This window comes from Lampetra planeri, chromosome 25 (genome assembly GCF_965212315.1).
Source record: "Lampetra planeri chromosome 25, kcLamPlan1.2.h2, whole genome shotgun sequence".
Classification (NCBI taxonomy): Eukaryota; Metazoa; Chordata; class Hyperoartia; order Petromyzontiformes; family Petromyzontidae; genus Lampetra; species Lampetra planeri.
The window spans coordinates 4,178,671-4,203,113 of NC_136131.1; the positions used below are offsets into that span (position 1 = coordinate 4,178,671).

The window sequence follows — 24,443 nt, forward strand, 5'->3', positions numbered from 1 at the left end:
TAAAGTCACGTAGGTAAAACATTAAAAGTAATGAAAGTAAAATAAAACAAAACAAAAATAATTTTATTTTTGTTTTGTTTTATTTATAAAAATAATTTTATTTTTGTTTTGTTTTATTTTACTTTCATTACTTTTAATGTTTTACCTACGTGACTTTACCGAAAAAAACCTGAGAATATGAATCATTGCAGTCACGAAAGCTTCAAATCTAGAATCGATCTTTAGATGTTTGATTACCCGAGGCCTTAAAAGTAACTCAGTGTAATCCTGCAACTTGCTTCCTTTAGAGTAACATCATTGATTCAATGAATACCTTCTTCGGATGAATATATATCATGTTACTCTTTGGTTGTTTCGGTAAAGTCACGTAGGTAAAGAACATAAAAAATGAAAGATAAAAATATATATTATATTAATTTAACGTCGCTCCGCTAACATTGCCGGCTTTGGAGCGGCGGACACGGCCGTGTTTGTCACTCATTGCGGGGGTTCGTGGTTCGAGCCCTTCGGCCGCCCCGGTCAATACTGTGCAAGAATCTAACATATGCACCCGTCTGTTTCACTGTGGATGTGAAAGATCCAGCAAAGTGCTTTTGCAGACATGACGGTCCGAATATTTCCAAGTTGTTGAAAACACTCGTAAAGTTTAAATTTCGATTTAAAGCTTTCGTGACTGCAGGGATTCATCTTCTTGGTTCTTTCGGTAAAGTCACGTGACTTTACCGAAAGAACCAAGAAGATGACTCGTAAAGTTTGTTTTGCTATTTGGGTAAAACCACACTGCACGTTTGCATGTTGAACTTCTTTCACACCGTACGTAGCCGACCGTGCTACTCGGAGGTGCAACGTAGTCCCCCTCCTGCGAACGTACAGCGTACAATGCTCATCTGTGAAACACGACGCATCCGTGCTGGCCTTGTGCTATCGGGATGGCATGAATGCCAAATGCCCTCTCATGATTTTATTCGATTTGTGGCGAATCCCGGTGCTGTCCTTGCATCAAGCCAAGCTCCCCGACGATCGTTCCCCCATTGATAATGGTTTCGGGAATTATTTTCGAATGTTTTAAAAATGAATTGCAAATCATCGTCATCATCACAGTCGCTTGTTGAGTCCTGCGGGCGCTGGACAGTTCTGTGCCGTCGGCGCTTTGCTACCGAGCCAGTTTTTCTTCCACAAATTTCCACGGCAAAATGAGCAAAAGCTTCCTTTCCCTCGCTGTATGTCGAATGCCGAAGACACCACGACAACATTTGTAAACAAAAAAAAGGCTACAGCGTTGAGCATAATCATGCACACCACCCGTCAGTTATATAATGAGCCAGCGGTGGAAATTCCACATTACTATGGTGGGGGAAAACCAGAGTCTTAACTGACAATTTTGCAGAAAGCAATACTGATTATATCAGGGGCCTGAGTTTAGGATTAAGGGAACTCACATTGCAAGTTTCCCACCACCACCAGCACCACGTATAATCGAGCTGGTACAGCTTATGAATCGGGTCAAGTGAGATTAACCCAGTTTTGCCCGGTTAAGGCTGCCGTGGAAATCTGTCTCAACCCAAATTTTCACGGCACCCTAAACCAGGGCAAAAGCCGCATGGCTCACTCTGCCAAGGGACAGCTACGATGCTTATAATAAATAAAAATAAAGCATTATTTTATTATTTTATTATTTCCCTTCTACGTGATTTTACCGTAAGAACCAAGAATATGAATCCATGCTGTCACGAAAGCTTTAAATCGAAAGCTACGATGCTGTTGGGGCGCCCTGCTGTGACGTCACGGGGGTCAACGCTGACGGGAAACACGTGGTCAACCGCGTCTCTCGGTTAGGGTTGCCTTGGGACCACGCTTACATGAAAAAAAACGCTTAAAATTACAATTATCAATTCTCATTCCAAATAATGTAACCTAAGACAAGCGTGTGTTAAACCTTGTTTAATGATTTTATATATATATACGGAAATGTGATTGCTTCCTTCTGAACATAAACTATAACAACTATACTATTTTTATTTACCGAGTAAGGTCCACAAGTCTCTTGAATCCCTCTGGGTCCGTCCACCCAGCAGTATAAGCTAAACTATTTATTCATTCAGACTCTGTCTTCTCGACAGACCTGTTCTCCACCTGAGGACGGCTGCTTGCATTGTGGCCGAAACGTCGTGAGAATTATTGTATTATGTTTATTTATTTTATTTTATTATTTCCATTCTACGTGACTTTACCGAAAGAACCAAGAAGATATTTAAACTACTTTGTATTCTACCAGGTAAGGTCCACTGAGCTCTGTAGCTCTGTCTCAAAAGCCACCTGGCCACAAATTATAGCTCAAAGAAATTGCTATCATGTGGAAATGTACAGCAGCCAAATAATCTAAACGCACGTTGATTCTAAATGTGGAGGTAAAATCCGGAAGATCCGAAAAAAAATCCACACGACCACGGGGACAACATACAGACTCCAAATATACAGCAGGCCGCAAGGTCGGGATCGAACCTGCGACGTCCTGTATACCAGGCGAGGCAGTTAACATCTCGCCACCGTGGCCTCCCCAACATGAAGGGATGGGGAGGGTGAGAGAGCGGGAGTGAGCTTGAGGGGCCGAGTCCACGCACTTGCTATGAAATGCATGACGAGCTATCGAATCATTGAGACGTTTCCCAGCGGTGGCAACGTAGCATCGCAAACTACATTTCACAACAGGTAAAGATGCGGCCGTGAAAACTGCTTGCAGCTGTGTCTCTGGAAAGGGTTGCTATATGAATCCGAAATAGAATAGAATAGAGCTTGCATGCACTTTAAATTTGTTTAGGCATCGCACGCACGTCGTGCACAGTTCTATGTTGTGTAAAACCAAAGGTAAAGGTGCCGCCCTGAAATTGCTTACTCACGCCACTGCTGGCGGAAGGGTCTCGACTGGAGTGCGCTCTAGAGAACCCCTCGAGAAGGTGTTTGGCCTCCCCTTTAATTATGGGCTCGACATCTGAGAAGAGATGGGAATACCCACACACGATTGTGAGTCGATCGCCATAACTAGAGCACCATCTAGCCAGATAAACAAGAGAAGAACGGTTCACACTTTAAGTACGGGGTACTGAGGTCTCATTTGTAGAAGAATCTACCGGAATACGATCTCAGCAGGTTAAATAAATAACGCTGGAATGAAAACAATGTGTGCGCGTGTCTCGAGAGGCACCGCGGAAACCTGGCTGTACATCCAGCCACTTTGACGGCTGCTTAGAATGCTGCACTTGTCAAAATTTACAGGAGCCTCTTGAATTCCAGAATGTAAATTGCGCGGCCGCCTCTGAACATGCGTTGTGTGGCCAAAAATGGCATTTTCCCCGGTGAAAACATTAAAACCGGATAAATAAAACAACCCAATCCCCTGGGTACCAGAAGAGGGTGCAGTCTATTTGTCAAGTTAACCAAATTTTAGCACGTGTCATAAAAAAAAACGCTTTGAATTTGACCGGAATATTAACAACAGAAATACTGCCTTAGAGCAATGGATAGCACAGTGAGTAGACTTGCAATGCAGAGGTGGTCACTGCGATTCTAAATATACTAGGAGCAGCAATTGGAACAGTTTGGCAAGTTTCTAAAATTCCCAGCAGTATAAATGGATGCAGCACCGGTGAGTCAATAGGCGGGCAGTGTGTGGTGGGGTAAAATGTGGGTGCTCCCATGTTTTCAAGATGGTTTCTCTAGAGCTTCCTCTTATGGATGCGCATCTGCTCGAAGTGCCACGAGAAAGAAATTGCAAAGGCTGTAGCATCAAGCATCATCAGGAAAATATTCGGAACAAAACGCCGCATCTAATTGCTGCATTCAGTCGTAAGGATTGTTCTTCAACTTAGCGGTAATCGATACGATAATGATTGGCACGTTAAACACTGGCGCAAGTGAAATTAAAATTTGCTTGTTTGTGTTGGGTGATGGATGGTTCATAATTCTACAAATTTTCTCAGATCATGACGTGGCCTAATTCAAAAGCGCATTGTGAACGAGTGGAGACTGATAACACCTTAATATGTAGGGGACCGCAGAGCTTAGGAAATTGCCTTCTGACCACGTGGCTGCTGACTTTCCCGCATGTGTGTGGTTCCTCTGGCCTCCGAGTCGTTCTCTCCCGTGCACACGGTGCACATTACAAGACGAGATCATTGTGGAAATGTGCACAGCGAATGATAATGAACAAAAAACTGAAATTCTAAAAATGCACTTGAGACTGCTCTCTTTTGCCTGCTGCATTCGAATAATCAAGATACAAAACAACGTTTTGGACTTATTAATTCCGGGTGCGTTGATAATATTCATGAGTACAGTAATCTGTCAAATTATCTGACCCCAGAAGGATGACAAGACGAGTCAAGGCCCATGTGATGGATTGAAGACAATATATGTTGTTAAAACACATCACGTATATGTATATATATATGAATTATTAATTTAAGAATAAACTATATATATTGTGCAATGGCCTTGCTATGGGAATGTAACATTTTCACCACTGGCTCAGCACCACAAACTGATAGCAACAACACAGCTGTGTTGCTCATTTGAGCAAGCAAGACACTTTGAATTTGACTTGCGCTATCATATGATTAATAACCCTCCTCATAGCCAGGAAAATCCTCACAGTGTCAAGGAGCATTTTCAGGTGGGACATTTTTTCGCCAATTATTTCTGAGCATTTTGCATGCGAAAGAACCGCAGTGCCAAGAGAAAATCACCCGCGCACGTTGACAACCTGTTTTCTATACTATGCCGCTCTTTAAAGGCTACATTTGTTCCGGCGCCTCGAGTTTGTTTCTTGACTTTGAGGATTTCCGTGGGATCCACCGATTCCTCTTTCGTTTTTATGGGAATTTGTTTTTGCTTTTGCTATTAATTCGCTGAACACAGGCCAGAGTGGCTCCAATATGCCCAAGTCGCCACGGCCAAAAAAACATCGGGCAGTTCACGTTGCACTGGAGAGGAGTGAATAGGTTTCTTAAATTGAGCCAGGTGGTAAGACGAAGTAGGGATGGAATTCCTAATCAAGCAGCGCAAAGGAAAAAGTGGTAAGGGAAGTGATTTGGCCTAAAAACTAATCTGTTTTTGTTTAACCAGGTAAGGCCCACTGAGCTATATAGTTCTTTTTCAGAAGCGACCCGACCACAATTGATAGCACGATGAATTGGCTCATCATCACGTGGGCATTTATAGCAGCCAAATGCTCTTCACGCATATTTCTAAATGCTGAATGGAAAAACCGGAGGACCTGGAGAAAAATCCACACGACCACGGGGAGAGAAACAGGCAAACTCCAAATATCCAGGCGTCAGGTTTGGGATCGAACCCACGCCTTCCTGCATACCAGGTGAGGGAGCTAACATCTCACCACCACGGACCCGACCTGCAGAATGGATGAAAAATTGTACGGATGAGATTAAACAGTCGGCCGATGGATTGTACAGGCATGTGCCATCAAGCCCATCACGTGTTTATATACGTACAGCAATTTGGCCCACTTTCCTTTGCTTTGGGGCCTTTCTGCCGATTCCACGTTTATTTGACGGCACCATCTGCTCGAAGCAGCACTCCACGTACAGCTGCGTAATCACCTGGAGCCTTTCCAGCCGCGACCTGCTTCTTACTTTGATATATATATATAATACGGCACAGTATCGTTAAATTCCTTTTATCTTTTTGTTATATTTTATGCGTCACCAGCTGGTCAGCTGGTGCTGCCATTAGCTCATCGGACTCATGCGATCGGCAGGCTGAGGGATCAGAGGTCGATTCGGGCCATAACCCATCCCGAGTCGATAATGTAAACACGAGTCTTTTTTTGAAAACCCACACAGTAGACGTCCGATGGAGCGAATGGCCTCCCATGGAGGAAATGTGGAATCTAAAAAAATAAAACAATTGGGATGAGCACTGCCCAGTTGAACGTCAAAAGCAAAAAAAAACAAGGTCTCTGAACTCGAACGAGAAAACTAAAATCGGGGACCACGTTCGTCTCCGCTGTGGATGACATCCGCGAGGCAGTCGTGGGAATTCCCCATTTCTTGAGCAGGGTCAGGGTAATGATATGATGACCGCTGTTGACGTCCCGCAAGAGTGGGCACTTATTTGATTGGCATCAGAGCTGAAATGATGGCCAGAGTTGCTCCTCCCCACCCTGACCCATACCCCTTCGAAATGGGATTTGAACTCTCCTGACCTTCCTGCAATGGAGAGAACCCTCTGGGCACAGCGCCACCCAGGCTGCAGCCGCAGCCATAGGATGTAACTATCTAGAACCTATTACCGCACGCTGCGCTACAATTGATCAATATTCACGTCGCCCCTCAAACCCATGACAGACGAGGCCCGTCGTCAACTATCGTCGTGTCTTTTTCACGTTTCTTACAAATGTCAAACGTCAACTCTTAAAAAAAAAAAGACACGCGTGGTAAAGCCGACACATTGTCGATATCGAGCTTCGTCTTATGGGTATTGACTTAAAACAATGTGCGCGCCCTGATTAAAGGAACGCGAAGACGTGGTGCGGCTGTGCATATAAATAAGGCACGGTGGACGTCAAATATGTAATAACCGGACGTAAAGCGCCGTGACAGCACCCGGGCACGTGCGCGATTTTGATCGTCTCACCATTGCAGGCAGTGGATAGAACGGTGAGATTCAGATTGCTAATTATGTTGACTGCGAAGTTGTCAACTCGGTTAATGAAATTTGATTTTGCTGACGTGGGGGGAACGGCTGGGTGGGGGGAGGGTGTGAGGGGCGGGGGTGATAATTCTGCGTTCACGTCATGCGAATAGGCCAGGGCTGCTGAAATCCTGGGTTTAAATCCCGGGCTACAAACCTGAGATTAAACTGGGTTCTCATGCACAGAGGGTTTAATAATCTCAGCGCGGTCACCGATGACCGCACAAAAAACCCATCATACAAATTTAGTTCTTCGCTTAATTCAACCCTTTCTGGCTCCCGGGGCTCACCCAATATACCGGTGGGAGAGCCTTACAGTGAACGGATTGCACGTCTGTACATTGAAATGATACAGTGTGTGCGTGAAAATAAAACAGACCCTTTAAAAAAATGTCATCTAATGTTATTTTTTCGCAACGTGAAATATGTTGCTTATGTTATATCAAGGTTTTTTTTTCACGATTTTGTGGACACATAGCCTTGCAGTGGTGCAGAACGCATCGCTCGGTAAAGTTGCAAGATCAAACTCTGGACGGGTGATCAACATGGGCTCATCATGTATGCACATATGTATGTTGAACTTCTCTAGCACGGTACGTGACCACCCGTGATAAACGGAGGTGCAGGGGAAGGACAACAAACTAAACACAAAAAGCAGTTCTAAAGAAATTAGTTTTCAATCTAGATTTTAAGTGCATAGCTCAGGTAGCTTCCTAACGTCGGAAGAGTGAGCGTTCCCGAAGACCGCAGAGGCACATCTGAAAGTTCGTGATCCAGTGACCGTCTTTGTTCGATGGTTATCCAAAAGCCGCTGCGTGATGGTTAATGCTTCTTGACAAATCATCTCTCCAGATAATTGGTTCTTTACCCTTCTATCTGGCAACAAAACTGACACCTTTTTTACAAGGAGTCATGTTTGCATAGACCGCAATACCTGCAGTCATAATACAAACAAAAGAACATAACTCTGATAATGTGCACTGTCCTTGAAGTTGATTGGTCCACACCCGAGACAGCTTTCCTTAGAGCCTAGTCTCATATGGGTTGGACCAGATGACGCCAAAAGGCGCACAACTCAAAGACAATGCACCATCAGAGTATGAGAGCTCGGGGCAAGCATCTACACTATGGGAACCTCATTTGCCAGTAAAAATATGATAATTGGTTCTTTACCCTTCTATCTGGCAACAAAACTGACACCTTTTTACAAGGAGTCATGTTTGCATAGACCGCAATACCTGCAGTCATAATACAAACAAAAGAACATAACTCTGATAATGTGCACTGTCCTTGAAGTTGATTGGTCCACACCCGAGACAGCTTTCCTTAGAGCCTAGTCTCATATGGGTTGGACCAGATGACGCCAAAAGGCGCACAACTCAAAGACAATGCACCATCAGAGTATGAGAGCTCGGGGCAAGCATCTACACTATGGGAACCTCATTTGCCAGTAAAAATATGATAATTGGTTCTTTACCCTTCTATCTGGCAACAAAACTGACACCTTTTTACAAGGAGTCATGTTTGCATAGACCGCAATACCTGCAGTCATAATACAAACAAAAGAACATAACTCTGATAATGTGCACTGTCCTTGAAGTTGATTGGTCCACACCCGAGACAGCTTTCCTTAGAGCCTAGTCTCATATGGGTTGGACCAGATGACGCCATAAGGCGCACAACTCAAAGACAATGCACCATCAGAGTATGAGAGCTCGGGGCAAGCATCTACACTATGGGAACCTCATTTGCCAGTAAAAATATGATAATTGGTTCTTTACCCTTCTATCTGGCAACAAAACTGACACCTTTTTACAAGGAGTCATGTTTGCATAGACCGCAATACCTGCAGTCATAATACAAACAAAAGAACATAACTCTGATAATGTGCACTGTCCTTGAAGTTGATTGGTCCACACCCGAGACAGCTTTCCTTAGAGCCTAGTCTCATATGGGTTGGACCAGATGACGCCAAAAGGCGCACAACTCAAAGACAATGCACCATCAGAGTATGAGAGCTCGGGGCAAGCATCTACACTATGGGAACCTCATTTGCCAGTAAAAATATGATAATTGGTTCTTTACCCTTCTATCTGGCGTCATCTGGTCCAACCCATATGAGACTAGGCTCTAAGGAAAGCTGTCTCGGGTGTGGACCAATCAACTTCAAGGACAGTGCACATTATCAGAGTTATGTTCTTTTGTTTGTATTATGACTGCAGGTATTGCGGTCTATGCAAACATGACTCCTTGTAAAAAGGTGTCAGTTTTGTTGCCAGATAGAAGGGTAAAGAACCAATTATCATATTTTTACTGGCAAATGAGGTTCCCATAGTGTAGATGCTTGCCCCGAGCTCTCATACTCTGATGGTGCATTGTCTTTGAGTTGTGCGCCTTTTGGCGTCATCTGGTCCAACCCATATGAGACTAGGCTCTAAGGAAAGCTGTCTCGGGTGTGGACCAATCAACTTCAAGGACAGTGCACATTATCAGAGTTATGTTCTTTTGTTTGTATTATGACTGCAGGTATTGCGGTCTATGCAAACATGACTCCTTGTAAAAAGGTGTCAGTTTTGTTGCCAGATAGAAGGGTAAAGAACCAATTATCATATTTTTACTGGCAAATGAGGTTCCCATAGTGTAGATGCTTGCCCCGAGCTCTCATACTCTGATGGTGCATTGTCTTTGAGTTGTGCGCCTTTTGGCGTCATCTGGTCCAACCCATATGAGACTAGGCTCTAAGGAAAGCTGTCTCGGGTGTGGACCAATCAACTTCAAGGACAGTGCACATTATCAGAGTTATGTTCTTTTGTTTGTATTATGACTGCAGGTATTGCGGTCTATGCAAACATGACTCCTTGTAAAAAGGTGTCAGTTTTGTTGCCAGATAGAAGGGTAAAGAACCAATTATCATATTTTTACTGGCAAATGAGGTTCCCATAGTGTAGATGCTTGCCCCGAGCTCTCATACTCTGATGGTGCATTGTCTTTGAGTTGTGCGCCTTTTGGCGTCATCTGGTCCAACCCATATGAGACTAGGCTCTAAGGAAAGCTGTCTCGGGTGTGGACCAATCAACTTCAAGGACAGTGCACATTATCAGAGTTATGTTCTTTTGTTTGTATTATGACTGCAGGTATTGCGGTCTATGCAAACATGACTCCTTGTAAAAAGGTGTCAGTTTTGTTGCCAGATAGAAGGGTAAAGAACCAATTATCATATTTTTACTGGCAAATGAGGTTCCCATAGTGTACATCTCTCCAGAGTCAACAAACAAGTACCACTCTGTGGAAAGTAAACATTAGCCATCACGGTGTATAGACTGGCCTCGCCATGACAATATCTAATTTCCAACATTGTACACGGTCACGAATGGATATAAGTAATAATATTGGTGGCTTTCTTTTGCGGTTAGATCGCGTAAGTATAAATGTGCCGTTAAATCCGCCAACACTCGATACAGCGAATTAGTAAGGGTTGTAACATAAACAATTCGTTACAAGTTCAGCCCACGGATCTGTTGGAGAGTACACCCACAACATTTATAATTCGAGTACGACGTTTCACCGCCAATTACAACTAGCATCGTCAGGCGACAGCTAGAATTGTGGAGAAATCCTACTGTTCTACTTAAGACCGAAACAGGAGGATTTCTCCACGATTCTATTCTGGATCCTAGAGTTCGTTCAACAGGGAGGCGCCGTGATTTGACTTTTTGACGGTGGGAATTACTTTTCCAACCGCTCTTAGTGAGCATCAGAATATTTCTTTCATACTGGAGTAATCCGATGAGCTATAAAGCTCTTTTTCACAGATGTCCAGTCGGGGTGGGTATTATCGTTACAACAACAAACAACACAAAAACATGATAGTAAATTTCGATTTAAAGCTTTCGTGACTACAGGGATTGATCTTCTTGGTTCTTTCGGTAAAGTCACGTAGAATGGAAATAATAAAATAATAAAAATAAAACATAATAAAACGATTCTCACGACGTTTCGGCCACAACGCAAGCAGCCGAAGGCAGAGTCAGACTCAGACTCTGCCTTCTCGACAGACCTGCTCTCCACCTGAGGACGGCTGCTTGCGTTGTGGCCGAAACATCGTAATAATTATTTTATAATGTTTTATTTTTTTTATTTTATTATTTCCATTCTACGTGACTTTACCGAAAGAACCAAGAAGAGCATGATAGTAGTGCAAAGTGCAAACAAGGTAAAGCAATCACCCAAGCACATACAAATACAACTAAACCATCCCCATCCTACCAGCCAAAGCCCACTGAGTGCATCAAGGCGGCAGCGTCGGGCACGGCCGATCGGAGATTCTCCAGCGGGCGAGATGAGTGGAGTGGGCCAGTGGGTGTGAGGGTTGCTCAGATTGATCCACAACTGCCAGTTCTTGGGCTTGAGCCCATTAAGGATGATGTGTGGCATGGAGCTTCTGATGCCGGGATGAGTGCGCAAATTTCCTCGCGAGTTTCGAGTTTTTAATGATCTGTCATAATGAGGTCTAAATTTCGATTTAAAGCTTTCGTGACTGCAGGGATTCATCTTCTTGGTTCTTTCGGTAAAGTCACGTAGAAGGGAAGTAATAAAATAATAAAAATGAAACATATTATGTTTTACTTTTATTATTTTATTAAAAAAATAAAACATATTATGTTTTATTTTTATTATTTTTATTATTTTATTAAAAAAATAAAACATATTATGTTTTATTTTTATTATTTTATTACTTCCCTTCTACGTGACTTTACCGAAAGAACCAAGAAGATAATGAGGTCTCTAGATTATTATCCACGGGGCCTGATTATCAGGATGCTCGCTCAATGTTGCTCTTGCCTTCCCGTCTCTCTCTCTCTGTATATACACTCAGTGCAACAAAAAATGAATAAGTATTTCAAACAAAATTTGGCACTCATCTCATGATGAGTAAACACGGAGGATGCTCAAAGCAGAACTCAGATTCAGCTGACACTGGTGTTGTCCATGGTCAGAAATTCAACGTTGGTCACTGAGGTCGCAATGCAGTGAACGAACCGATCTGCCACTGCATCTCACGCTTTCAGATGCACTTCTGTGGCCGTCTGGAATGTTCTTCTTTACGATTTTAGGAAGCCACTGGAGCCATGCACTTTGAAATCATGTGGATTGCAAAAGAATTTCTTTCGAACTGCTTTTTGTGTTTAGTTTGTTTTCCTTACCCCGCACCTCGGATTCGCACAGTTGTTTATGTACGGTGCAAAATACATTCAACATACATGCATACAACACATCCCTTTACTCATGTTCACATCTAGCTTTTCCATGTGGTGGTAACAATGGCACCTGAACCGCGATTAACTCTCGTACCTGTAAGAGGAAATCTCCTATTTTTAGACTACCCTTGCTGAAACTCATTCACGTTATTGATAATTAACAAGCTGCAAAAATATGAATAATTCCGTCCCAAGAAGGGGTTAACCAATGTTGATTCCCAGCACTGGCCCACTTACATCTTTATTCACGACGCTTATTTTCAGAAATTCATAGGGCCGCGATTACGGGAGTGCGGCGAAAAAACTAAATTTTCACACTAATGACACTAATGGCTGCCTCGACAAGTGTTTGTAAATGTAATGTGCGGTCCTGTGGCTCTGATACAAAGAAAAAAAACCAGGAGTAATGAATGGCTCTCTGATTGAAAGTGTTGCGATTTAACACTCGTTAAACACAGCGGGGGCGGGGTGGGGAGCTCCTCCACACGATGTTCCCAGGATCGGTTGATGTTTTGTGCAAAGCTCAGCTGAAGCCGTTGCACGTGACCAGGTTGAACACTCTCCCAGAAGCGCGGGGACCGAGGAAACCTCTGAACCGCGCCTTCGATCAGCACGGTTTGGCCACGTACGCACAGCCGCGACTGTTTCTCGAAAGCTACAATCGCGGACTCACGAACTCGAATCCTCGCTGGGGAATCACTCGTCCCATCTTGCCTTTGAGGCGGATAAACGCTTCGTACCGCTTTGTGGGGGCGTCAACAGCGGCCGCCCTGTCGGGACAAGTTCCTGCCGAGGACATTTGGAATTTCCACCAGTGTGCTCACGTGGCTGTCAACGAAGATGAGTGGAGCGCGACTTCTCGTTTAGAATCAGAATCGTTGTTTAAACTGCAGGAGGAATCCGATGAGCTTTGAAGATCTTTTTCATTGATGTCCAGTAGGGGTGTGTCAGTAACTTACAACAGCAAACAATATATATTCTTGGGACTTTCGGTAAAGTCACGTAGATAGGTTCAAAGAAAATAACAAAAAAATACAAACAAACTACGACGTTTTTTTTTCTCCTGAAGACGACCGCTTGTGTTGCGATCGAAACGTCTAGTTTTTTTATTTTCTTTAAACCTATCTACGTGACTTTACCGAAAGTCCCAAGAATATTAATTCCTGCAGTCACGAAAGCTTCAAGTCAAGATTAAAACATTACAAAAACAATACAAAAACTAAAATAGAGAAAAGGGTATGCAAGTCACTGAATATGAATAAATAGACAAATATGGAGCAGACAGACACTTTTATTTCGACTTTTCCGCAATGAATTACGTGGGAAGCCTACCGAAATAGGTCTAATGAGTGAGAGTGCCATGGTGGCGAGATGTTAACTACCTCACCTGGTATACAGGAAGTCGTGGGCTCCATCCCGACCCTGACGCCTGTATATTTGGAGTTTGCATGTTGCCCTCTGGTCACGTGGATTTTTCTCTGGTTCCTCTGGGTTTTCCCTCCACGTTTAGAACCATCACGCGTTCGGAGTATTTGGCTGCTACACATTGCCACCACTTCATTGTGCGATCAATTTGTGGCCAGGTGGCTTCTGAAAATAGCTGCCTATCTCAGTGGGCATTACCTGGTAAAATAAACAAATGTTCACAGTTTAAATAGTTTGTAAATAGTTCTACAGAAAGGGGACAATTTGTGAGTTGCAGGTGATGTGAAACTAAGACCAAAAAATCTCACTGAACCTGTAATCCACATGTTGCTCGCTTGATCTCCTGAAGTGGCAGTTGAAACATTGATGCAAGCTTCTCAAATTCCCTCTGCCTGCCAGCAGCATACATTGGGCTACACAGCAATTCGTCGATTTGCATGCAGGTCGTGCGTGCTGAGGGTAAAGTGTGGATACTGCCACCTATCCCGAGACGTCTGGCAACACTGGGATTGACTCATGCAGCTAGCGAAGGATGCTAGGTTTAGTAATATATGTTATGTATGTCGCTGTTGTAAACTTTCAATCACATTTCTTATGATCACTGTTACATTGTTTTATAGCATTATTTTAGTAATTTCTAGAAAGGTTTAGTTTAGCCCGATTTTTTTTATGTAGTACAGAGTTATACTTAAAATTTGTATCTATATTGTATTATGATTGTTATCGTGATCTAACATCAAAATGGGATTTTTTAGCACATTTTTGTACGCAGCATAAACAAACGGTGCTTTTTCTGGAAGATGTTATTGTTTTTGTAGGGGATGTTTCAATTTGCGTACAGTAAATATTTAAAATGTATCTTGTAATGTTATTGTTTGTTGCGGTTGCACCCGAATCAAGAGCCGAATGGCTCACAGGGTTATTTCAAGTAAATGAAACTAAAGATCAGGCCACAAAACCCTCTAGAAGTGCTCTCTAGAGGGCCCTCCGCCAGCAGTGGCTTGGGTAAGCAAATCGCAGGGCTGCACCTTTATCTTTATCTTTTCAAAATATCGAACTATGCAGCGCGTGCGTGCGGGCGCTATAAATGTTTGAAGTACACGCAAGGCTTTGCATTGCTGCATAAACATATTCAATTAAGAACACAAAGCCAGGGGTTTATGGTGCAATAAATGTCCTGCCGCATTTCATCAGCGCACTATTTTACAATCGGTCTTGCTTGTCGCTTTAGTTGCATGCGTGCGTTTTACCCGTCACGCAGATGCACCTCAGACGATTCGTTTTGCCGCGAAACGGGGAAAGCAGCTGCGTGTGCGGTGGCTTAACAAATAAAAGAGTCCCGTACGTACGTGCAGGAAGGATGGGCGCGGGAGTAGCCTGGCGATCGGCGAGATTTCTCCTCGGATGTCGCGAGAGTTCGCCGGTTCCACTTCAGCCTTCAGCACCTGTGAGGAGATCACAGTTGCTGTGTTCATTTGGGTCGCCGTCTGGTTGATGCACGCGCGCACACGTAAGCAATGCGGGGAGCCGGTCGTGGAGCGGGTAGGGTCACCGCCGCTTTCAAACCCGGCCACCCGAGTTCCATTCCAACACCGGCGGAGACTATTTGAAGCGGTCCTCATGCCTCCTCTCAGTCGACTGAGCAAGTTTTTGTTGTCATTAACAATTGGCGTCCACTGCTGTTTTCCACTAAATCTATTAACCCCCCCCCACCCCAGTATAATAACCGTGAGGTGTTGTTCCCCCACTTCTGTGGTCTGTGTGTATATTTTTTTCTTTGTGGGAGTGGTGGCGCAGTGGTTAGGTCGACTCAGCCTCAACTTAGTACCTGGTGTGATTTGTAAACATCGCCACTACTAGGGGAGACAAAGGCGACCGAGCCTGGTGCTGGCCACCCATCCCCTCGTGTGCCGTGTCGGCCTTCATAGTTGCCCCAACAGTCTAGAAAGGGGAATATTCATCTGTGTTGATATAAGCGATACTGCAATGTGGTTTTAGTGCGATTCTATTGTATGGCCACCGTGCCCTCAGTCAAGTAATTGAGAGCTGTAACAACACCCAGTTAGTGATGTACCATGCATGCCAGTGTTCAGACCCCCTAACAATTTCTGTAACAAGGCAATGTACGGTATTGAGAGGTATTTTCAATCAAGTAATTGGTGCCAGAGCATTCATATGACTTAATATTATTTACGGTGCTTTGACAATCCACTGCTGGATGGCCACGACTCCCCGGGCCGTATTCTGTCGTGGGCGTTGTTTGACCGTGCTTTTACTGCACGGCAGTTCACTCGATGGGACGAGTTTCTTAAATCCTCCGTCCGTCTCCGTGCAACCTAGAAACATGTACGTGGGCCCACTACAGCTTGTCAATTGGTGGGTCGCGTGTGGCGGCGTAAAGTGTGGGTCCTTCCACGTCTTTCCAATGCGCCTGGCCAGCTGTGGAATAGTTAGCCAAATTAAGTTTCAAGTTTAATTTATTAGGTATAGCCCTGTGAGCCATTCGGCTCTTGAATCGGGTGCAACCGCAACAAACAAAAAAACAAAAACATGAACAAGAAAACATCTTAAAGTGACTATGTGCAAACAGAAAATCCGAGAAAAGACAGCAAAATATTGCATAAAAAGTAACCTATAGAGGGGCTTCCTTGAGCTCCTGCTAAGTGCAGGACCTTCTGTCAGCAGTGCCGTAGAGCAAGCACTTCCAGGGCTGCAGCTTTCAGAATTTTCGCTGTGGGAAAACAGCAGCGGTCCTCTCCGAGACGAGACTTGTCCCCATCATAGAGATGTGGAATGTTCGTGACTCGCTCAGGACTGCCGGGGGAAGGTCAGAACCGTGCAACACCGACTTGCAATTTGGATGCCGTCGTTGTGTTATCGTCGTAAGGAAAGATGATTTTGCACGCTTCGAAACGAATGCAAGTAAAAGTCATATTTTATCTAAAAAAAACTAAAAACATAGAATGTAACCAGTTGGAGATGCTGCCAGCGGAAATAATGTATCGGAATTAAATAGTAAAACAATACAAAAACCCTGCGAAACACCAAAAGTGTGCCGCGCACGTTTTCCGCGCAACGTTTAACATGTACGAAAGATTTTACAATCGCAAGAACTGTCTATTATTCTCTTCTCCCGATGCTATTCTGCTTAGAACTCCTTCTCTGTTGTTGTTGTTGTTCACATCCCGTATACATTTTCCGCTGAGCTCTCAAGAAGTTTACGCGGGGCCAGGCAGCCAGTGGTGAAGGCACCGATGTGCGGCGGTATGCAAAACCGCGTGCTCAATACAAACGGCGGAGCTTTATGCTCGCGTAGCAGATGTCCCCCCTTCGTCCCATGTGTACCACAGCGCCAGTTTTTGCATAAATATTGGACGGCAAACGGCGCTCATCATCGCAGTTTTATTTCAAGGATTTATGTTATCTCGGACGGCGCGCATAATTAACGCCTTTTAATTGTATTCACGTGTGTAAGCAGACGCCCAAATTTAAATTTTAATTAGCTCAAGATTTAGGCCCGAATTAACAAAGAGGTCGTAATGCAGGAAAACAGGCCAGCAAAGGGGGGCCACCCGTCAGAGATTTATGGCACACACGAGTACGGATGCTTACAAAACGGTAACGCGCTTTTAAAAAGCGGCCGAGAAACAGTTGGTCCCTTTTTTTATGCAAATGCCACTTACGCAACGTATTGCCGAATGAGTGTGTTGCGGCCGAAAAAGTTTACTTTGCTTGGAATACAAAGAAAAATAAGAAAAACACGAAATGTTCCATGATAGATAGAGACAGTTTTGTGAACTGGGCTTGCAAGCAAATAAACTTAAATGTATTCTGGATGCAGATTAAACATTTTGGTGGGAGGGAAATCGTTGCAGGGAGGGAGGTCAAGTGCAAAGGATGGGTAGAGATTCTGTTCATCAGTACAAGGTGCAAGGCTTTAGTACGAAGTCGAGGGCACGTCAAATATCACGAGGTTTATGCTTATGGTGATGTCACCACCATGGCTGAAATTCGCACAACCGTGGAGGGGCTTGCGCACCGCACCACGAACCCCAACGATCTGAGTTTGATTCCCGATGACGGCATTTTGTGATATTTGAACCAGTCCTGGGTGTCCCCTCACCATCACGACCTGTTACACTGCCACTACGGCGAAGAATGGCCAAACAACAACCTCTCCATTGATTTACATGTATGTGTGTCTGTTGAACTTCTTTCGCACAGTACGTAGCCAACCGTGCTAATCGGATGTGGGGAAGGACAACAAACTCAACACAAAAGGCAGTTCTAAAGAAATGATTGTCAATCTCGATTTAAAAGTGCATAGCTCCAGTGGCTTCCTAATATCGGAAGGAAGAGCGTTCCAGGCGGCCACAGAAGGGCATCTGAAAGCGCGCGATGAGGTGACCGTCTTTGTTTGATGGACCGACAAAAGCTGCTGCGAGGGAGACCTGAGTGCGAGGGAGACCGGAGTTTACGTGACAGTCTATGCTTTTTGACGAGATCAGAAAGGTATCGTGGTTCATTTGACGCCAGCACTTTGTGTGCAATGAGTGCGACCTTTCCATGTATTGGTTCGGCAACCAGAAGCCAATGCATTGTGTGGAGAGGCCTTCATCCAGCAGTTGACTCACAAAAGGCCGTATGTTACCGCTTTATTCATTAACGACCAATATTACGATTCATAATTACAGTTCTCTCGGGTTAGATTGTGGAGGTATAATGTACATTTCAACAATATCCCTCCACCACCCAACATAGCCAATCAATTGAGGCTGTCACGTGGTCAAATATGCCATTGCATTTGGTTCTTCATGTCTTTGCCCACGGACGTGACAACTGGATTTGATTGGCTCTGTTGGCTGTTGGAAGGATATAATTAAAAACTGACATTATACCTACACGGTCTAACCCAGGGAAACTAATTGTGAACCACTGGACGTGAACAATAGCTGATTGCACGCACCAACTCTAGGGACAGCGTCAGACAGGCAGACTCCGGCACCTTGAGACACGCTGAAGCTTTGAATGTTTTGCCTCGTGGCACAGGAAGACAGTTCCAAAGGGTGGCCGAGGTGAGAGCTTTTGTACCAGATAAAAGGGTAAAAACCTATTACTATATTTTGCCACTGGTAAAGGAGATCTCATAGTGTAAATGCTTACCCCGAGCTCTCAATACTCTGATAGTGCGCTGTCTTTGAGTTGTACGCCTTTTGGCGTCATCTGGTCCAACACCAATGGAGACTAGGCTCTAAGGAAAGCTGTCTCGGGTGTGGACAAATCAACTTCAAGGACAGTGCATATCATTATCATCATCAGAGTTGTTTCTTTTTGTTTGCATTTTGACTTCTTGTGTTGAGGTTATTGCAAACATGACGCCTTGTATAAAGGTGTCAGATTTTGTACCAGTTAAAAGGGTAAAAACCTATTACTATATTTTGCCACTGGTAAAGGAGATCTCATAGTGAGGTGAGAGCTGTCAAAAACTAATAAGCAATGAAATAATTATCATTTACAGCAACGAGTTAATCCTCCGCTGGATGAAGGCATCCCTCGCGTCCACGTCGGTTACGGGAGGGATTTAACCACTTTTCACCGCAATGGGCAGTGCGCCAGGCACTGCCACGGGCATGTGGACATCTTACCAGGAGCTCAGGGCGGCGTCGAATTAAAACAAACACTGTTTGAATGCACTTTTGATCAGGGTGGCACTTGCATTTTTACCGCTGACGTTTCCATGTTGATAGAGATCACAAACAAATAATGATATTCAATGCACCCTGATGCAGGGCCGTAGCATGGCCTATAGAAGACGGAATATCAATTGGTTGTCGATATACCTGCACGTTTATTTGCTTTTTTACAAAAATGCCTTGTTTTTTATATATCTGGTGTACTTTTGTTTTGCTTATGAATGGTAACAGTAAAGGCGCAGCCGTGCAATTACTTCCACACGCCACTGCGGGTGGAAGGGCCTCCACTAGAGGGAGCTCTAGAGGGCCACTCTAGAGGCGATTTTGGTCTACTCTTCCATGCTGTCTTGGAAGCGATCGGCTAACTATGGTGTGCCTATGGGAGCGTCGCAGTAGGGAGATTTTATCTCCCTCACCTGGTATACAGGAGGTTGTGGGTTCGATCCGGATACCGATGCCCTGATGTTTGGAGTTTGCGTGTTCTCCCCGTGGTGGCGTCCTCCTGTTTTTCCCTCCACATTTAGGATGAACATCACGAGTATTTGACTTCTGTAAATTCCCACGTGATGAAGCAACTTTGTTTAGCGATTGTCTGTGGCCAGGTTGCTTCTGAAAAACAGCAATGTAGATTCGCTTATAGCGCTAGGCGGACAAAGGCAGAGGGATTCCAGAAACTAGAGTGATCGTTTAAACTACCACGTCGGCAGCCTCTGTATTGCACGTCCAGTGTGCTAACCAATCACCGGGTACATAGGAAGCATCTCTTCCCATGCATGCTCACATATCCCCGCAACGTGGAGCAGTTTCACGTCAACTTTACCATTGTCAGGGCTATGTTGCTGTCACAGCGAGAGCAGTGCTGCTAAATCCGTTGTTGTACCGCACGATGTCCCCAACATCTATGCCACCCCATCTTCACCAATATGATCGTGGTGAAGTATGATCATATAAGCCCCCATGGTCCCAAATGGCCGTCGGGTCAGGAGGCCTTCACCCAGCAGTGGATTGACAGAAGCGGTGTTACCCTCGTCGTGAATGTTAAAAAAAACTAAAATCGCGCCGGTTTAATTTACGCGTGAAACGTCTCTAGCCGAGCGCGGCTTCACCTGCGGCGCGGTGTTCAAAAGCCCCGTGCGTCTCATAAAACAATGGCACACAAAGCAGTACTGTCCAGTGAGAGCATCATCGATTGGCCAAGCGAACCCAACCAATGGAATCACTGCAGGGACAAATGACCCATTGAAGGATCCCATTTAGAAGCTCAGCTGACACGAGGTTTTAATAACCTGGGTTTTTTTTTTGTTGCGGGTTGCCGGGGTGGGTGGTGATGAAATGATGACCCTCGCAAACCCAATGCTACAGTCTGGTCTGTTTGGCTCCCATCTCCATGAAACGCAATATTGTTGAGTAGTTGCTTTTGCGACGAGACGAAACAAGATGTTGATGCAATTAGGGTCATGTTTAAAGTAATGAAAGGGAACTGTTATCCAAAGATTCAGGCCCAATGTGGAAATGCTGGCCTCATTTCATTGCGAACACTGTCTTCAAATGTCCACTTAATTGTTTTGGCACTGAATTGGATTGGGGCATCCATTGGTAATGACTCTGCATGTTGAAGGGATCATGGTTAATCATGGTTTTACAACCTTACCACTTACATTCACAAATGTTAAAAGTAGACTATTATATTTTTCCAGGTAAAGCCAACTGAGCTATTGGCTATTTTTCAGAGGTGACTTGGCCACACATGATAGCTGATTGATGTGGCTCATATCATCACACGTGGGAATTTATAGTTGCAGCCAAATCATGTAAACACATGTTTCTATATGTGGAGAACCCGGAGAAAAATTAACGCGACCACGGGGAAAACAAGTACACTCCAAATACACAACAGGCATCGTAAGGGTCAGGATAGAACCCACGACCTCCTGCATACCAGGCGAGGTATATAACATATCCTCGCCACCTTTGGGCATACAAATTATGTACAAGGGTCTCCCTACTCAAATAGCATTGGGCAGTGGCCACCAAACCTAGCGGCCCTAAATTCCACATTCCCGTGGCTGCAGCTAGTGCCAGGTCCAGATGCTGACACACAGCGAGGCATGCTGTGTGTATTCCTCTACCTATTGTATCACCAACTCGTCGTCACTGCTTTCCATAAGTTTCTGTAACAGCGGCGCAAGCCAACTCTGTAAATGATTTGAGAATACCCCCCCCCCCCCCGCCCATCAAACATAGAATGAGTGCAGGCATGGAAAACCCTCAGATTAGCACGGTCGGCTGCGTACGGTGTGAAAGAAGTTCAGCGTAAATAAATACATGCAAAACGAAACAGTTTCAATGACTCTCAGTGTGACAACGCACGTCCCTAGGAGTGTTGCACACGAGCAGAACTTTAAAACGCACGTGGCTTGGAGAGTAAAATCAGTGACGCACAATCACTGCGCTTGCTTTCTATCCAAGACGCACAAACACAAAACAAAGCCAGACGTCCCCATTGTGCCTCGTGTAAGGGGGTAAACACTGTGCTCTCGCGTCCACTGAAGCAGGCATGGCACAACAGAGAGAAAGGGTCCTTGTCCGTGAGATCGGCAGTTCGCCAGCGTTGATTTTTAAATCCTTTATTTTGAGTTCACTTGCTTGCTTGCGCGCTTACGACCGTGCAAATCTTTCGGTCGTTTTTTTAACCCACTTCCCGTCATCCAATCGAGCTGACATTTTGCACACAGACTATTTGTGCGTGACAATTTATTTTCGTGAAAAAATGTTTCCAAAATTTTACACTTTTTAGGAAAAAATAAATTATATTTAATTACCAATTACTTAATGGTGGCAGGCAATCATCTGACCCATAGGTGGCAGCCATCTCAAGCCAGAGGACGAGAGGACTCTAGCCGCCACGCATATAAAGGATTTATAGTGAAAAACTTTGTTTTTACGGGTTAATTTGTTAGCGAGTCAGAGCTTGCAGTTGGCTTGCTTGTCTTGACAAAATCTGCTGAAAGCAACGCGTTCCCAGAAGGCCGTGCGGCTTGATGGGCTGTGTGAGAAATGCTTTGTGTCTTTACGTGCAGAGATGGATACGCGCGAAGTGGACATTGTTGTCTTTCCCTGCCAATGTACGCACCCACACACAACCCACCAGGCACTAATTTAGGGCTGAGTCAACGTGGTGGGGGGGGGCTCAGATCAGAATTGGTCCAGGCACCACTTGCAACTGATGCCAATGGCCGAAACAAAGTCGATATCAGATGCAGGTCAATGGAGGAAAGTGGCACGCAGTGCAAGAAGCACTACACCACTGATTCTCTCTCACACACACACACAATCTCGTGTGTAGCCCATATATATTATCGGAGCAAGTGAGCAGCTATTAAAACAGGAGAGGCACCTACTGAGACTTGAATGGCTCACGAGGAGGTGGTGTAGTCAGCACCGCACCCGGGCCACCTTTGTCTCCCCAATGCTGGTGTTAACACACTGAGTCAACCTAAGGCATGCTGAGGACCAGTTCACACATGCACAAAAACAAAGACCGCCTCTGTAAATTATTGTTTGAGAGCACCTATTTATTGCAGGATCGCCTATGCTTCCAAATTGGCATTATTTACACGTCGCACCAAGCACGTTTAAGGCTGAGTCAACCTAGGGGAGGCCTAGCACAGGTTAAAATATTCGTCACTGTTATTAGCATTGAGCGGAAATCGAACGCGGGCCGCTGTGATCCGCAGCAGTGTACGCTAACTCCCTACAACAACCATTCCCCGCAGGCAGACAGACACACACACGCATACACACACACATAGCAAGGATGTACGTGTGAGAGACACTATATTTGTATTTCCCATGCAGAGCGAAACTAAAAATGACATAACCCACCCTGCTGGGATAAATGGCTTGCCGCTGATGCACGACTATTCCGGTCATTACAACTAAATCAATTAACACGAGAACACGCATACTTTCTAATTAAGACGTCTCAAACATGACGATTTAAAGTCAGCAGAGAAGCCTCCGTGCTGTTACGCGGTGGTCGGACCGGCGTTGCCATTGACGTTATTATGCTAATTAAAGTAAAGTGCGTGCAGCTTTAGCAGCGAACGTCCTCGGCGGCCTATGAATGCCCTGTCAACTGGCTAAAGGAGGCACGCAGAACTAACTTAAACGCGCGTTTAAATTCGCCGGGCTAAGGACGTCCCAGACCAATATTATCAGGCAGCATTTGTTTGAGGAAGCAAACGATGGACCGGTTTCTTTGTTGGCTCTCATGAGCAGCGGCAGGTGTAACCTGTGTGGTAATGTACTTGTTAAATGGTGCATATTTTCACGCTTCAGTATTATAAGGAGAACCTCTTCATTTTCTTTGGAAAATCTTTTTGACAAAAGTGCTCATGTGATGACCAGCGTGATGCAGGGACTTCACGTGAACCACGATCACCGATCGATTCAATTCGGTGTGACCGGGTGGCCGTTTTACGCCACCGATGTTCGAATCGCCTCGGCGTGGCGCAGGGATTTGATCGGTGAAGCGTGGGGCGCATTTGGGTCGTTTCAGATGGTCCAGCATACTCGTGTTTGCTGGAGAGGCTGGTTCAATAAAGCCACTGCGTGTGAACGGAGGCTCCTCCTGGATCACCGTGTGTCCAAGCGTGGAGAGCAAGAGGATCACGCCGGAGAACTGTCGGTTCTTTATTTTGTTCATTGTTGTTGACCAACGCCACTGTGCCCAGGACGACGATCACGGCCAGGAGGAAGCGAGGCACGGTGGGCACGGGGTCACACAGGCTTGTTCAACAAATGCTGCAGGATTGCCAGAGGTTAATGGCAAAATCACTCCAAATGAATCATGTCAACATTCTCACAGGCGACACAATTACTTTAAGCTGTTCAATGACGCGTCTTGATTTACTCAAGAAGGATCACGGACGGATGCTCACGATTATATATTTTTTTTTCCAGGGGACAATGCCATTTCCTAAGGAGCAATGGAGTGATGCTCACCTTCATTGGTGAGCCTGAGCCAATAGTGAAACTTCCACTTCACTGCCGTTGACTTTCCAAACACGTTTACTTGTTTTTATCAACCTCCACGTGGATGATGGGACGCGGAAACCCCATCTGATTGGAACTCGTGACCGCCCACCCCACCCGTCTGATTGCGAGTCGAGTGCTCTATGCACAGCACCACCCAGTGGCCAGAGGCGAAACGGTGAATTGCAATGCGACTAAATTCTTGGTTCTTTCGGTGAAGTCACGTAGATAGAAAATACAATAAAAATGTAAAATAAATTCAAAATAAAAGCAAAAAAACACGACGTTTCGAGCGCAACACAAGCGGTCTTCATCAGGCGGA

The 24,443-nt window shown here is 44.9% G+C and overlaps 1 protein-coding gene across 3 annotated transcripts in view; it reads right to left on the minus strand.

Moving 5' to 3' along the window:
- Window positions 1-24,443, minus strand: part of LOC144727255 (estrogen-related receptor gamma-like) — a 402,552-nt gene that overhangs the window by 321,110 nt on the left and 56,999 nt on the right. For all 3 annotated transcript variants that reach the window (XM_078605948.1, XM_078605949.1, XM_078605947.1), the window contains exon 3: window positions 14,741-14,836. The gene's annotated coding sequence lies outside the window, so the exon portion shown is untranslated. The remainder of the gene's footprint in view (window positions 1-14,740; window positions 14,837-24,443) is intronic.